The sequence below is a fragment of the Poecilia reticulata genome, chromosome 21, assembly GCF_904066995.2.
Source record: "Poecilia reticulata chromosome 21, P_reticulata-male-v2, whole genome shotgun sequence".
NCBI lineage: Eukaryota > Metazoa > Chordata > Actinopteri > Cyprinodontiformes > Poeciliidae > Poecilia > Poecilia reticulata.
In genome coordinates, this window is record NC_088850.1 from 14,709,706 (window position 1) to 14,726,180 (window position 16,475).

Sequence of the window (16,475 nt, forward strand, 5' to 3'; positions counted from 1 at the left end):
ATAATATGAAATAAACAAACATTGTAAAACATTGCGCATTTAGACAGCTTTGACCCGCATCGCTACTCTTACATGAACATGTATGAGTTTACACCCTTTTCTGTAAAAAACTCTCACCAGGGGCCTGCTTCTTTGTATCATTGGATCATTCAGATGTTGCGCAAAACACAAAGGAAATGTGAAAATAATTTGTAACCTTTTGACATGCCATTGAAAATAGCTGGTTGGGAAATGATTCATATCTGTCTCAATAATCAGCTTAAAAACCTTTATTAGCTTTACAGCGTGTGAATGTGTGAATGACTGAATGGAGTGTGAAGCGCTTTGGGGTCCTAGTGGTGGTGTTTGTCTTTTCAGTTTCAGTCAAAAAAAAAAAATAAAAAATAAATAAAATAATAATAATAATAATAATAATAATAATAATAAAGCAATAAAAAATGATTCAGCCTCAACTGAAAGATAACTTCTTGTCTCTCCCCCTGACAGAGTGACACGAGAGGCACTGGGCCGCTAGGCGTTAGCATTGGAAGCAAGCAAAGAAATTAGCAAGTACCACTGGGTGGGGATTTTGTTTGGAGCTGGAACGCTGCTGAACAATCCCGGTTTCTGAAAGAGAGAACTATTTGGATTATTTCGAGTTACTTTCACGAGGTAACACCACCATCTGCTGACAGTTTTGGTTGAGTTAGTAGTCTGACCGGTTATCATTTCATTTTCGTTTTCATGTGAAGCCCCATCTCCTGCTGTTAGTTATTGGTCCACTCGAAAATATACAAACACACGTGATCCCAACCATTTTCAACCATTTTTCCACACTAGATCATTTGGAGTGTATGAACACAGAAAAGCACCAAATCTTTTTTTTTTTAATCATTTACAAAACCTCATTCCGGAGTGATATTTGGAGCAAATCGGATAAAATTATAACTTGTACATGCTGTTATAATTAGCAGTACATTTATTGCATTATGTAGTAACACACTTTATTACCAGATATGAGATGGTAAGATGTAATAAAATTATTTTCAAGTCTTAATACCTAATGAAGTTATAGTATTACTATTAGAAACAAGACAATCAACTTTTTGTGAAATTCTGTAAATGTTAATATTTAATTCATGTGTTCCAATATACCCCCAATAACTAATACTTGGGGGATTCAAGTGTAATGTGTTTAGTTGCTTTATTTAATAAAAACTGTCACTGTGCATGATTGTAATATCAAAATAATTTTTTATTATTTTCCTTTTACTGATTTATCAATTTTCTGATCAGTTGTTTAAATTGTTTTAATATAAAATGTTTGATGGTCATGGAGAGAAAACACAAAGTAATGCAATTGCATGTAAATTTGCATGAAGTGTGACTTTTGTTGCCTATGGAGTAAAGTAAAGATCCATGTTTGACTACTGACTGCATGTAGTAAAATCTACATCTGGAAGGGCTTTCTTAGGGGAAACAAACTCAAAATCTGTGGTTTGGGGTTTAATTACGCATGAAGAAATTAGAAGTATTTAATTCTGTTTGTATTTTTTTTTAATTTGTGTGCTTGCAAGTAACACTTTGTAAGCTTGCCAGCTTCAGTGGCTAATTAAATTAAAGGAAAATGTCTGGAAAACAGAATTTGGGAGAGTACGGATTTGCTACATTAAAAGTGAAGCCCAAATTGAACAAACAGAAAGAATAGTGCAGTGAAGCCACCTTCTTCTTTCTTTCTATCTTTCCTCATGATCCCACACACAAACCAGAACAGATTCACGAGTCTCTTCTACACTCTGAGCCCACAGATAAACTTTCTGAACGTCCCATTTTCTCTCTGCTCTTAGTTTAGACTTCGCTTTACTTCAGGGGCATTTCAACAATAATTTGCAGAACATCAAGCGTAGCAAATCTGGACTGTTCAACATTTGAGACATCACATGAGATGCGTTGTTGCGGGTTTGTGGTGCCGAGCGTTCCAGACCAATGTCACGGACCAGAGCCAGATTCACCACTGTTCAAATTAACGAATCCAATGCAATTAGGCTGCCAATTTACTGTGAGATTCTGTGCTTCCTCTTAGTGTGTCTGTCTCTCACCGTCTTCCTCTTGCTTTCATTATGGGATTGTCTGTTTATCAGTTGTGCTGTTCATTTCTATTTCCAGTGTCCCGCTGTGCCGATTTGTGTATGTCTTGTTTCAGAGTGTGTGCATGCAGAGCGGTAAGTGATTTCAGGGTGTGTGTATACAAACATCAATCTGCTTCTGCTGTGTATTTGTTTGTGTGTGTGTGTGTGTGCATGTGCGTGTGTGGTGGCTGTTCATGTCTCACTGTGGGATGCGTTGATTAGCGCTCACAGCGGCTCAGCTCCCAGCTGTCCTTGCGGCCGGCCGCTGATTGAAACCAATCAGGCTTGCGATGGCCCCATCGCTGTGACCCCTCACCCCTCCCACCCCCGGCCTAATCACCTGCTGATTGGCCCACGCGGGGCCCCCCTCCCGTTGGCACGGAAGGTTAATTTGACCGGCGGATGAAGGCTCCAGGAGGGAATAGGAACGTGCGCTGGGTGATATTGCATGGATATAGCCAAGCTGTCAATCACAGTCACTTAAAAAAAGAGCAACTAGCAAAACAGTGACAACCAGGAGGGAAAGGAGGGGAAAAGGATGGTAGAACAAGTCGCTTGGAGTACAATTGTTCCTTTCTCGCAATGTTTTATTTTTCACATTCAACATTTTGTGAATTCTTTTCTCAGCATCCAGCAAATTCAATCATTCACTTGAATGTTGAAGTTGAAAACAATGAGGTAGTTGTAGGTTTTCACATCCATAAATAAGAAAACATAATGCTGAAGTTATGTTTGAACATTATGAGACGTAATGTCTCATAATGTCTCATAATGTTCAACATTATGAGACATAATGTTCAAACATAATCAGTCAACTGATTTTTTTGTTTTTTGGCATTTGGACAAATTTCACTTGGCTGCAGTTTGCAATCTATCGTAGGCAAGTAAACCCTGCATTGTTTATCCTGCACAAAATAAATATTATTTAAATCATTGCTTTGATATCTTTGTATGTGAAAATTGGAGTATTTTCACATACTCCATTTTTCTCAGACTTCTCATTCTCAGGTTTGAGAATGACATGTTCAGGTGGCACCGTGATTCATGGAGGATCTAGTGACCAAAAAGACTAAAAAAATGCTACTTTGCTGCCCTTTTTTTATTAAATATGTATTTATATCCAGCCCATGAGTTGAACTTATGCATTTTGATGTGGAAAATTAAAAATAAAATTATTCATTTTATATTAAAAATGTAATTATTTTCAGAAATTCTTATTTTTCATTTTTAAATAATGTGATGCAGTATAAATCGAAGAAACATATTTTCATTAAATTTTTCCCCCATAATTATCCTGACTTGAAAAACGTTAAAAGTAGTCCAAGTCCATATACCTGTGTAGAAAAGTAAAACAAAATACTTTGAGACAAAAAAAAAGAAAACATTTCTTCTTTGTCTCTGTGAGGTGCATTTATAGATAACAAAATATGTTTTGATAGAATTTTTATATTTACAATTGGTTAATTGATTTTATGGTATTTTATGTCTCAATTAGGAACCAAACTGCATTATTCTTATGTTTGCCAGCTAATGCCCAATCTGTGGATAGATGTTATTTAAAAGTATTTTTTTCTAAGCATAATTCTCACTAAAATAAAATTGCAACAATTGTAGCATGCTGCACATGTTACAGTTGGAGTTGTCACATGTGCAGCGACCAAAACGCATCATCAACATAGCTACAAAATCTGTAGAGTGGATCTAATGTCTAGTACTAAAGCCATGAAATTATTCTCACACAATGATGTTTAAACTTTTAGTCTGCTGTGGACCTAAGAGATTTTAAGGAGCTTCTTTTCATCAATGCAAAACGAGAACTGTTAAATTTTATTTGGAACAGAAGATACAAAATTCAAGAAGCAAAATCTGTTCCGACTGCACATTTCAGGTCAAGCTGGAGATAAGTATATTACAGACAAAACAATTTTTATTTTAAGTAGTCTTTTGTTTTACTTGCATGATTTAATACATTTGATCAGACAGTTTCTTAAATTGTAAATCACAATTTACAATGTCTGCTAAGTGTTTAAATATATCTTAATTTAATGTGAAACCCAAATCGATATTTTCATAAATCACATTTTTGACTCATATGAGATGTTTTAACATTTTATTTTAGACTGTAACTGGGATTTTTTTTTTTTTTCACATGTATTGCTTGTACCGTCACAGGTTTCAAATGTGCCCACATGTTTTCAAAATTTTAAACTCTTCTTTTGCTCAGTTTTCTGTGAGATTGTATTTTATAGTAGTGGGGCCTCCGCTCTGAATGTTTTGTTACATTTTCCCAGTACGACTGATACAAAATGTTTGAGCTAACTCCTTGCTACTATGCAGAAATAACTTGACTAACTTATCTTATGATAACCAGTTCAATTAAAACATGCAGGATTAAAGAGTCACTGTTGTATTCAGTAAATGTTGTGAGAAAGTTGTAGAATGAAGACTTTGACAGGAGGTGGCAGTATTGTTCTCACTGTAGATAGGTGATTTTCTTCATCAACTAAAAAACCTTTACCTTTAAATTAAAATGCAGTGAAACACGATGTGTTATTCTCAATAAACATTTTTTTGAAAAACAAATCCAATCAAAAAACTGAAAAAAAAAACAACTAATGAAAACACTAGTTGAAAGAGATTTAATTACTACAGTAGACATAATTAAAAGTAACAATTAGTAAGTGTGTTAAAATAAATAAATACAAATGTATGCACCTATTTTTTATTTATTTATTAAGTGATTCTAGGACGTTTTGCCAAACGGTGCAGTTTCTGCTTTACACAGTACAGTTTGATGGCTCTCATCATCCTTAAAGCCACTGCTGTAAATGTGCCAAAGTTTACCTCTGGGTATCTTGCCTGTAGCAAAGTAACAGGCTCTGTAAACCTGACCTAACCACATCACAAACCTCCCCCATCCCCGTGGTCTGACTCTCCTCAGCTGTGTCAGTCCATAGATTTCTCCGTATCCTGCGCGCGCGTGCAGTTTGTGGCAGGTTCGTCTCCCTCCCCGGTCTCTGGTGGGCAGAATAATGTTGCCAGATTACCATATCATTACCATATCATTTCCATGTTTTTATCATCCTGCTTGCCTGATATGCCTGCATGTGTGTGCATGCAAGTGCGTGCATGGCTCTGAACTTCGCATCCAGGCTTTTACTGCACTTCTCTCTGAGGTCCACAAACATACACGATAAGACACACACTCTCACGCACGCATGCACGCAACTCCTGTAGGAATACACACATCTCTCAGGCAGGATCCTGCTGTTTGTCACTGTCAGATCTTTCAATCTCTCTGTCCATCTACCACCAGCACATCATCATTCTGAGTCATTTCCCAGCCAAAATGCTTGGGAGCGCGTTTGTTGAGGTTACTCTGCATTAAATACCTCGTCTAAATTAGCTAAATTTGTTAAATTGTTAATTTGATGAGTAATGAAAGATGATCAATAAGCTGCTAAATATACAATGTCTCTCAAAAATGTACAACTGTTTTGTGATACAAAGTGAGAACATGATTAGCTATTTTGAAACCTTCTCCATCCATATTTTGACCAAAACAAAAGCAAAAAAACCAAACAAATAACACCTTAATAATCTAAATGCAAGACCCCAAAAATACTAGAAAGTTCTGACTGCATCCCTAATCTTTAATTTGGCAATATTAAAGATTGCCAAATCTTTGGAAAAGTTCTCCTAATCTATTAACCGCACTGTAATTTTCTACTTAGATTTTTCAGTCTGCTGAAAGTAATAACATACATGTCTGGACAAAAACACTCAGCTTTAAAGACAAAACATTTATTATTTTAACTGTAGGTTTTATCTTTAAGTTGGCAATGGTTTTTAGTAAATGTTCATTTACTATTATTACTAAAGGAACGTTTTGGGTCAAGAAAGGTGTGTGTGGAACTGGTCCTTGATGATGTCACCTTCATGTTTAACTCAGAACATAACACTGTCTCTCAAAATTAAAAGTCCTGAAGTTTTTCTTTTTTCAGTTTTGGAGAAACATCAATTTTTTCTTCAGTCCATATTTACTCTAGTTATTGATGACTGCCCTGACTGCCATGGTGTAGATATGAAATGTTGTGGAGATACACAATCTCCACAACATGATGACTTTGCAAAATTAGCTATTTCAGATTTCTTTGTAACCTCACTGCAAGTTTTAGGTTTTAGGCAAAGGATGCAAATGAGGGATTGGCAGGGAAATAGTCGTAGGACAGATGAAGGTGAATCAGGTTTTGTATGAATGTTTTCAGATGTAAACATGGGGGAAGGGGGGGGGGGAGCTGAATGGAGATGCGATACAGAGTAAATGACTCTAGAAATGTTTTATCAAGAGAAGAAAAAAAACACTGTTTCACAGTCTTGAGATCTAATATAAAGTCTATAACTTTTCAAAATAAAGAGTTGTAATTGTTTGGTTCATAAAAGAAGAATTCAGTCATTCAGGTTTACAGTGAAATAAGAACTTTTTGCCGTCCTGATTTGGGCTCTTCAACATCTTATTAAGATTAAAAGACGCATTGTGATTGTAATTGCTGTTGACACAGATAAAAAATAAAAACCTGTTATTGCCGTCCATTAAAAATGTCAAGAATATTGACCCTTGTCTCCTAACACTGGACCAAAGTGAGAAAGGAAGGCATCATCCAGCTTTTCGCCAGCATGGCATGAGAACAGGTACTGTCATATTTTCGTCTCAAGCTAAAATGCTGCAGATATGAAGATCAGTGCACCCTCCACAATTCAGCAGCTTGTCAGCCATTCTGGCTCCGATTCCGCCCATTCAGCCATTTTGGGGTGTGCAGATGCCAGAACAAGCTCATTTAGCAAGGGGAGCATGTCTGGGGTCACGCCCGTGTTTACGGGGGGAGCCAAAGCTGATGGTTTTAAAATGGCGTGCAGATGGTGACAGAGGCTTGATTGCAGTAGAGGGGGCTTCAGAGTCCCACCCACTCCTGCTGTCCAGCTACTTTATCTGGATCTGCGTCTGTCCCTCAACTACTTCTTCATATTAGAACCAAGCTGCTGTTTTATAACTCTTTGCTTGGTCCAAATCTGCATGCAGCTATTTTAGTGAGTTTCATGTTTTTTTTGTTTTGTTTTTTCTCATGTGTTTCTTGCTTAAACACATGAAACCACAAGCATACATTCACATGAACCAGCAGTGCTTTGTGTACATTTCGCTGCCCTGCAGAAGAATTCATCCTCTTTCAACTTTTTCATTTTCCACTGATAGACTAACATAAAGTAGTGCATAGTTAGAAAGCAGAAGGAGAATGATTCATGGTTTTCCAATATTTTCTAAAGATGAAATTCTGAAATGTGTGGAGTGCACATGCGCCCAATCATTCACAAATCAATACCTTATCTACAGGTGCAGCCCTTTGTGGTATTTATCTACCAACGTTGCAGTTGCCTTTTCTGAACCCTGCAAATCTGGAGAGAAAAGTCGGAGATGATGTGACATGAGGCCGCAGAGGCTTTGAGATCAATATGGTGGGATGAAAAGACTGAGATTTGGTCATCTAGACTGCTACAAAAAAAGCTGGAAATGTTTAACATAGGGGAATTAACCTGCTTTGTGAACATAAACAAACCTACAGAACAGCTGAATTTTTACTGAAAAAGGAGACTTTCGAAGACAGTCAGATTTTATTTGATTTAAGGCTATCAAGATAAAGAAAGTTAAATTAAACGTCTGATTTGTTTTTATTAAAAAAATAGAAAAAATGACTCCATTCTACTTTCCCTTCGCATTAGTTTGTGTTGGTCTATCGCATAAAATCCCTACAAAATACATTGTCGTTTATAGATGTAATAGGCCAAAATGGGCAAGAGTTAAAAGGGTTTTAATTATTTTGCAAAGCACTGTATGGATCCGATCAATAGGAAATCTCATTAACACGACTTGAAGTGTTGCAGGGACCTGTGGGCTCTGGATAACAGTGAAAGGACGGGTAAAAAGTGAAATTTCCTAGAGCAAAACTTCAGCCTGAGCACTTCGAAAAAAACTAAAAAGGACGTCAACTGACCAGAAAGCGGAGGTGCAATGAATGAGCCGGGTTACGAGAAGGGAGGCTCACTGGACGACCAAGGGAGGAAATTACAAATGTTGTGACTGTGTTTGTCTTGCTGTGAAATATGATTAGTGTTGTCTCTCATTAGGGAGTTGATCACCCACTCCACTCCCTCCCTCACACATATCTGCAGCGGGCAGACAAACCTGCTAAATGGGCGAAAGCGGGGAACACGTCAGGGCGTCTGATGTAGCCGCCGAGTGTGTGTTTTTTTTTAAAGCAAATGTTTTTGCACGTTTCCTCGTGAACAGCTCAAATTCACGCATTCTGCACGACTCCCGGCGATTTTCAGCGCACATGCAGCACCAACAATGCCTTCTCTCACCCGTCGAGGTGGCTGGTAAGTGATTCCACAGGCTGTTGGCAGAGAGCCAGCCCAGCTCAGAGACAGAGAAGTGAGGCGAAGAGAAGAGAGAGGGGAAGAAAAACGAGGAAGAGGGAGGCAGTGACTGTGTAATTAGAAGCAGGTTTTCGCAGCTCTCTTCTTCAGTTTAATTAAAAATCCAAAAGAGGAAACAAGGAAAGAGAAAAGCAAAGTAGAGTTTTGCATGTAATGTTTCTTTTTCTTTTTTTTTCTTTTTTTTTGTGCCAGAGGCAGGTGCAGTGTTGGCAGCAGGACAGATGCCCAGCAGCTCCTGGCTTCTCCCACAAGGCTTTGAGAAGAATATACATTAAAGAGATGAAGTCCATTAACAGTTTAAGTCATTCAGAACATGAACTGAAGCTACTCTCCCCCCCCTCCCCCCCACTCTCTTTCATATTGAAATGCACACTTGATGCTTTAGCGATGATGACAAGGCTGATGTGTGATAAAGAAGGTGATAGTGACAGAGTCTGGGTTTTTCATCCTGCAGTTTGTGCATCGGGGCAATGATGAGTCAGCGATATCGACAGCGGTCGAGGTGCTGATGAGGAGTTCTCTGTCTTCTCTAACCCACGGCTATAGATCCATATTGCTGAGCAGGCTGTTTTCTTTCCACAACAAACTCCTCTCTTTGTCTCTTCTCTCCACTTCCTCCACAAGCAACTTTTCTGCTGTCATTCTTCTGAGCTTTGTTGGAGACCACCATCCTAATTTACATCCTCGTGTGTTTTTTTTTTTCCCTCTGGTCCAGCACATATCCTATTAACTGTGAAAACGGTTTTTGTCTTAGTCTATTTTCCCTTTTTCACACTGCTGTCACCTTAATAATCCTCTGGGGCGGAAGGTGGTTTCCCAGTAAGGTGTTAAATACCAACTGTTTTCAAGAGCTGCATTTTTTTTTTTTTTACTTTGGCCACTTGGGGGCAGCATACAGAACCTCAAACAGGCTTTACCCCCCTATAGTGCTTTTAGTGAACCTGTGTGATGGCAAAGAAAGATAACTTTGTAATTAGGCTAAATTTAAACCAGAGAGATGCCTCAGTCAGAGAGACTTTACGAACGTCTAACATAGTAAAAACAATTTATGGGAAAACTTAAAAGGCAGATGTAGAAATTCCAGTTTTTCCTCAACAACTGTACATGAAATACTTTTTAACCATCTGGATAAAATAAAAATGTTTAATGGCTACAATGTGATTATTGCAACATTAACACACCTTTAAAAGTAAAAAAAAAAAAAGCTTCCATAAAGATTTCACACATTTTTGGACTCTCGTAAAATTAGCCCGAGTGTGCACAACATCACAAAACAAAAGATTCATGTAAGAAATAATGATGTCAAGACTACTCGGTACACAGTGAAAGAGAGTGAAAGTGAACGAATAAAAGAGAAAGAAAGATCTATGATGCATTGGATTTTTTTTATAGTTAAAGACAAAAGCCATTCAGTTGGCTAACAACACCTTGCTTGGAGACAGGTCAAGGTTTTCGTATTCCATCAGCCTGGTTTCCCTCCACACTCTGGTGGACAAAGTCTCTGACATTACTCCAAAATGCAGCCTCCGTTTGAGGATGACATAGCATTTTATTAGAAACTGACAAATTAGGATGGGATGACAATGACAACCATTTCAACTGCTGGGTGGTAGTGATTGTTCACATTTCCATAAGCTGGACTAAAGATCATCCAGGAAATGAGGTAAATCAGCATAGGAAAGTTAATTAGTTTTGCATCATTGTAACATTGAGGCAAATTTCTTGCCTACACTAGCAGTGTAGCACTGTGAGAAATAGAGACATACCTTTCACACAATCCTGCATCGTCAACTTTCATGGATTGGAAACAATCCTCCAATAATAATGTCCCCTGGAAACCTGGCTTCTTGTGGGGATTCACTAGAGAAAACTAAAACAGCATTAACCGAAGAAATGTTTCATCCTCTTCGTTTGGTTTACTTTTGTCGGACTTAGAATTCCTCCAAGAGGCTGGCTCTGAAATTTCAGCTTCGATTGTCCCTCTGGTGTGACTGAAGTGCCAACAGTACAACATACAAAACACGTTCGACATATTTGTTATTGCAAATGGGCTGCCGTTCTCTTTGGAACATGTGGATTGTAAAAAGAAAAATGACAGTTCTCTTCCTTGTCTGCATATCAATACCAGTTCTGCTCATTATGAGGTCAGTCACAAACTAAATATTAAAACATATTACGTAGTTATATTCTTGCACATTAAGTATGACTCTTGACGATCTGATTTATGTCCAACCTGTGAATAAGAAAACTGTCGGTATGATGAGATTTGTCAACTATGTGCCTTTTTCCTGACCTAAAGCTGGCAAAGGACGTAAAGCTGTAGGGGATTCCCTAAAAGGAGTGAACGTTTGTAAAAAGCTTAGGGATGGGTTTTCTTTCGACACACCAAATGTAAACAGTTAAAAAGATGTCAGCTTCTGTAAAAACGCAGCTGTTTCATATTTTTTGCAAATTACTCAAGACTCTCTTTCCTGTTCCAGTGCTGTTGATTTCCATGCACCCTTCTCCTCTCTGCAACCCTGCACCTTTCTACAAACAAGGAGCCAAATTAACAAATGTCAGAAAGACTCTCCTGGGGCAGTTTAACTGTTTTTTCCTAGTTTGTCAGATTGAGGTGTTTGACCTTTGGTGCATGAACAGCGGAGCAAGAGGAGCAATGACTGCTCCGTCGTTTTCAGAAATCGGGGACTACGTTTATGTTGTTTCTCATCTTGCAAGCTCTGCATCCATAGTTTACTTTTCTGCAATCAACTCATGTTAATGACATGTAAATAGATAAGTAGCAAGAAGTTGAAGCATATTTAAAGCTCCTGTAACGATTTTTAAAAGGTGGATTTGCGGAACAACAGCATGTTTTGTCGGTTTTGGATTGTTTACTATAAGTGAATGATGGATGTTGGTCAGACAGGATTTTTTTTATTTATTTATTTTTTGACAAGGGGCCTGAGGGACTTGCCTCAGTATGCTTACATTTCCCATATACAACATCTTCAGTGTTCCTCTCTGCACACGAGTGTTTCCTCAGAAAACTGCATTGTCCCATATAGCTGCCACACAACTCTTCCTGATGCGCTTCAAATTCATTTCGCTCTCTTTGCGTTTTTTTCCTCCACCCTGTGCTAAGTCCACACTTGTAAATGAGAGCGAAGATGAACTGACATTCGGTCAGGTGGGAAATTACAAGCGTAAGAAAACGGAAACATGGACATAGAAAAAGACTGAATGGAGGGGAAAAAAGAGAGAGGCGAGTCAAAGAGTGAGGAGCAGCTGCCAAAGCCAGTCAGTTGGAGGAGAGTGAGGAGCGGGGAGATAAGGAGTCAGCCAGAGAGTGGGGAGCTAGCAGGCCCCCCGAAAGAAAGACACTGATACCCTCTCTCTCTCTCTCTCTCTCTCTCTCTCTCTTCTTTTCCGTCTTTCACCTCCACCCCCCTCATCCCTATCCCTTCCTCACCCTCCCAACCTCCTCTCCTCCTTTGTGCAGTGTCTCAGCAGAGCTTCGTTTGAGTGGCAGGCCGTCACAGATCAGCTAGCAGCTAAAGCAGAGGGCTCTCTGTGTGCGTGCGTGCGTGTATGCGTGTGTGTGTGTGTGTCAGCCAAGGCAGGGGGTTGCCAGCCCAGAGCGAACAGATCAGGGGAGAGTCTAAGTGGGTTTATCAGCAGCGCTGAGAGCCAACAGACACACACGTCATAAAAGTCGAAAGCGCACAACTGTCACACACGGACACAAAGTAAAGAAACAAAGAACGGGAGAGCGTGAGACACACACGCATTCAGATTTTGGCATATGCTCGCGTGCACGCACACGCACGCTTACACACGGAGGGAGAAAGGGGTATTAGACCCAACTGAAGCAAACCTGTGAGCGTGAAAGCGCCTTACTGCCTGCCTGCTAGCAAGAGATGTGACTGAATTCTTAAGCAGCCAGCCAGAGAGTGAGGGCAACTAAACACACACACACACACACACGCACACACACACTGCTTATATCTCAAGGCTCAGATGAAGGCTGGTGCTTCATTCCTCTTGAAGCTCTGTGCCTTCAGAGCCCCTGCGTGCTCGTTGAGGTAACGATCAGGTGCGTCAGTGCAGCTCCATCAGTGGTTTTTCAGGGTCTTACATCAATGTTTAGATCACATTTATTGATGTTTTTTTTTTTTCTTTTTGTGCTGCTCTTAAGGGAGGGAGAGTTTTATTAGACACTGTAGTTTAGACACAAGGGAAAGGAGATGAAGGAGGACTGCTAATAGTTTAAAGAAGCACTGTATACAGTGATCACACATAACTTTACAACATAAATAAATGATGGCAAGGTGTGGCTGAATCATAGGGTTTAAGATGTCTGAGTATTCTTTGCGTCCTTTCAAATGATTGCTTAATTTCTTTTGGTTTAACAAAGTTTAATTGTCCACTCACGCCTTCCAGCTCCCATCAGCACGATTTAATGAAACAGAAACAATTTGTCCCAACACAAACCAGAGAGAATCACAGCCCAAATGTATCCCTAACGTTGCTGTTTAACCACCAATTACCAAGTTTATGTATATCTGAATGACTCTCCCATGGGTTGGTGGGAAACATGGGACTCTGAAAGCAGCCAGGCAACAGCAATGATGACTGACTTTAATAAGAACAATTAAAAGTCAACAGATTCACTACAATGATGTCGGCCACTCAAAAGGAGCCGTCTAAAGTGCTTGCTAGGAGGGAAGTGAAAGACCATCCGTCCATCATCCAAACCCGTGTTTCCTTGCTGGGTCACAAGGGGGGGCTGGCTGCGCTCTCCAGCAGTCATGGGGTGAGAGGAAAGGTACACCCTGGAGCAGTTGTCAATCTACGATATAGTAAAAGAAAATCACAAGAATATACAAGGAGAAGCATAAAAACAGGACAATGCCGACTGAATCGTCTTAGCATCTTAGAAACAGAAACAGATATTTAAAAATCAAACAGAAAAAATGTCCCATATTCCATACAGGTTAAAGGAGATTTTATTGCACCACTGGCTACGCTGTTGTATTCCTTAAAACCTTGGAACAAGATATTGCAAAGCTGTTCTTTGCCCACTTCTCACCACTGAAAATGTTTGGACTCCCTCATGAATTTAGAGGAAAAAAAGTGAAAATCTCACGTGGAAGTCAAAGGTCTCCAGTATTTTTGCAGGGATAGCTTGGATGTTTTGGAGTGAGTCGGTAAATCATTGGTACGACAGATGCTACACTGCCCTGAGTTTGGAGTAAAGCAAAGAGATCCTCAGGAAAGTGGAAGAATACCAGTGGATCTTATGGATCAGTGATTTAAAATAAATCAAACTGAAAGTGTTTGGGATACAAAGCTATATCAACAGATATTAATGAATTTTGAGTACTTTGCGTAAATGATGACCTGTTGCTTTTCTCCCCGCATTTCTCTACTGCAATGAAAAATTAACCAATGGTTTGGAAAGTTAGGAAGAAGAAAGGTGCAAGTGATTATGTGCCTAAAAAAATAAATGATGCCACACAGTTATTGAGATTTTATAGAAACATCAGGAAAAAAAAAACACGTTAGTGTGTGCCTGGTTAAATAATTGAATATCTATGACCTCACCCAAAATTAAAGCTGTAAAAATTTGCTGATATTGCCAACGGATCAACCAAGCAATTACCAAACAGAACATAATTATACATGTTGTAAATTTTCTGAAGAATTGTCAAAAAAGTGGGCTTGCTTACACTGAGCTCTTACACTTAAACACCCAAAACATATAATGAGGAACTGACCATTAACATTTATTTTCAAACTTCTTTTAATATATGCTGAGTCTGAGCTGTTTGAGTGTGTGCGTGCGTGTGTGTGTGTGTGTGTGTGTGTGTGTGTGTGTGTGCCTGTGTGCGTGTGTGTGTGTGTGTGCCACGTGTGAGTCTCCTTTCTCTTTACTGAGTGCCTTGCCTTGCTTGGTTACTGTGTGATATCCTTGTGTAGCAGTGGAACAAGGCGGCCTAATTACATCTTTAAGTGTGTAATTAGCAGCAAGTTAAATTGCTGGTTTGCACAAACAGCACACGTTGAATGTGAAAATACAAATCATGTCTCCCACTGCTGCAGAAACTGCAAAAAAAAGAAAACAAAAACTCCTAGCTAACAATGTAGTTCGTTTTTTTTTTTTTTTTTTGCTCCGCAAAAGTATTCACACTCTTGGAGCATTTTTGTCACAAGATCACCACAAAATTTGATGTAGTTTCACAAATGAAACTCTGAAAAAGGCACGTATTTGAATTCGTCCACTTTGATACTCGTAAACAAAGACAAAAACAGCGCTTACAATTGCCTACAAAAGTCACCTAATTGGTAGAAAAAAAAAAACTGTTCAGTTGTGTGTAATTTAATCTCAGTACAGGTAAAGCTGTTGTGTGTAGGTTTCAGAGGTTTGCTGAAGCACATTGATGAACAAAAGGACCAACAGGGCACACCTAAAGGTGCAGTCCTGCCTAGTCCACTTTAATCAAACTCTACCTCGTTTACCTAGAAAGTCCGGTTTGTTTGTGGAGGCGTGCATGTGGAATCGAACTCTGATGAGGACCAAACAAGCAAACCTATGTCTCTGTCCAACTGAAGTGAGCTGGTGCAGTTTGAATGCACCAGCTCCTAAAGCAGGAAGATATATAGGGCAAGGCATTCTGGGTAAACACAACTATAACAAACACTCAAGTCTAGCACTACTGGGAGAAATTTACCAAAAGCAGATGGGAAATCATACCACCGCTGAAACCTGATGCCTCTTTATGTCTGTTTACATTTCGCGAAGAAGGAAGTTGCGCTCATGTCTTATTCAGACGTCTTGTGTCATTCCCTTCGGTGGTTCTTGGTTCAGCGCCCCCACAGGTGGGCCGGGGGACAGCGTTTTCAATTGGTTTGGTTCATTTGACTAACATTTCACTAACTGAAAATGTGACAAATGTTGCAATTTTAATCCTCAACTGAACTGAGTTTACTAAACTATTGGGTGCGAAAACACCCTAAAGAACACCGTAGGTAAGTCAGAGATGAACCTGCATAGGCTTAAAATAGATTAGATTACAAAGCACTATCCCAAGCTTTAAGTATTTATGTAATTTTAAAATGAGAATAAACTGACTAAACAACCGATCTATAGTGCCTTGTTGCCTAAACTGACAGGCCAGGCAAGGAATGGCATGAAAGAAACCGAAGATGCATCGCTTCAAGCCATGTGAAACATTTAGAAGAAGTTCTGTCTTATTTGGTTAGATGAGACTAAAATTGATTATTGACTACATATATACTGATATGTGTGGCACAACATTCCCACAACGTGTGGAGGGTGAGGAGGGATTTTGTCCTTGAACTGGGGAAGCTGGTCTGAGCTAAAGAGAAAGATAGGAGAAGCAAAGGAGGAAGACCTGGTCCTGCTAAAAACCTTAGACAAAAACCTCAAGTTAACTTTCCAGTTGGACAATGACTCTAAACTTATGAGCAGAGATACAATGAACTGGTCGTGATTTTTCAGTCAAAGTCTAGACTTACAACAGTTTTTGTTCTCAGATGCTCTCCATTTCCTCTTGCAGTTGTAGAGCTGTGCAAAGTACTTCATAAGATTTACCCATTGGAATGAGTGCAAAGGCAGACCACACTTTTTCAAAGTTTTTGCTTTAAAAAAAACTATAATTTTCCGCCCCCGTTGCAAAAACACACAACGTTATCTAGAAATATGTTTCATTGCGTTGTTTTCAGGTGACAAAGTTAAGAAAACATACGAATACGGTCCTATGGCTTTGTGTATACCTGCAAGAGGACAGAGATGTAATTAAAAGGAGGCCTTACCAAGCACTGAAACCGTACACCGTTTTAACCAACACGACATTGTTAATTCAGTACCCG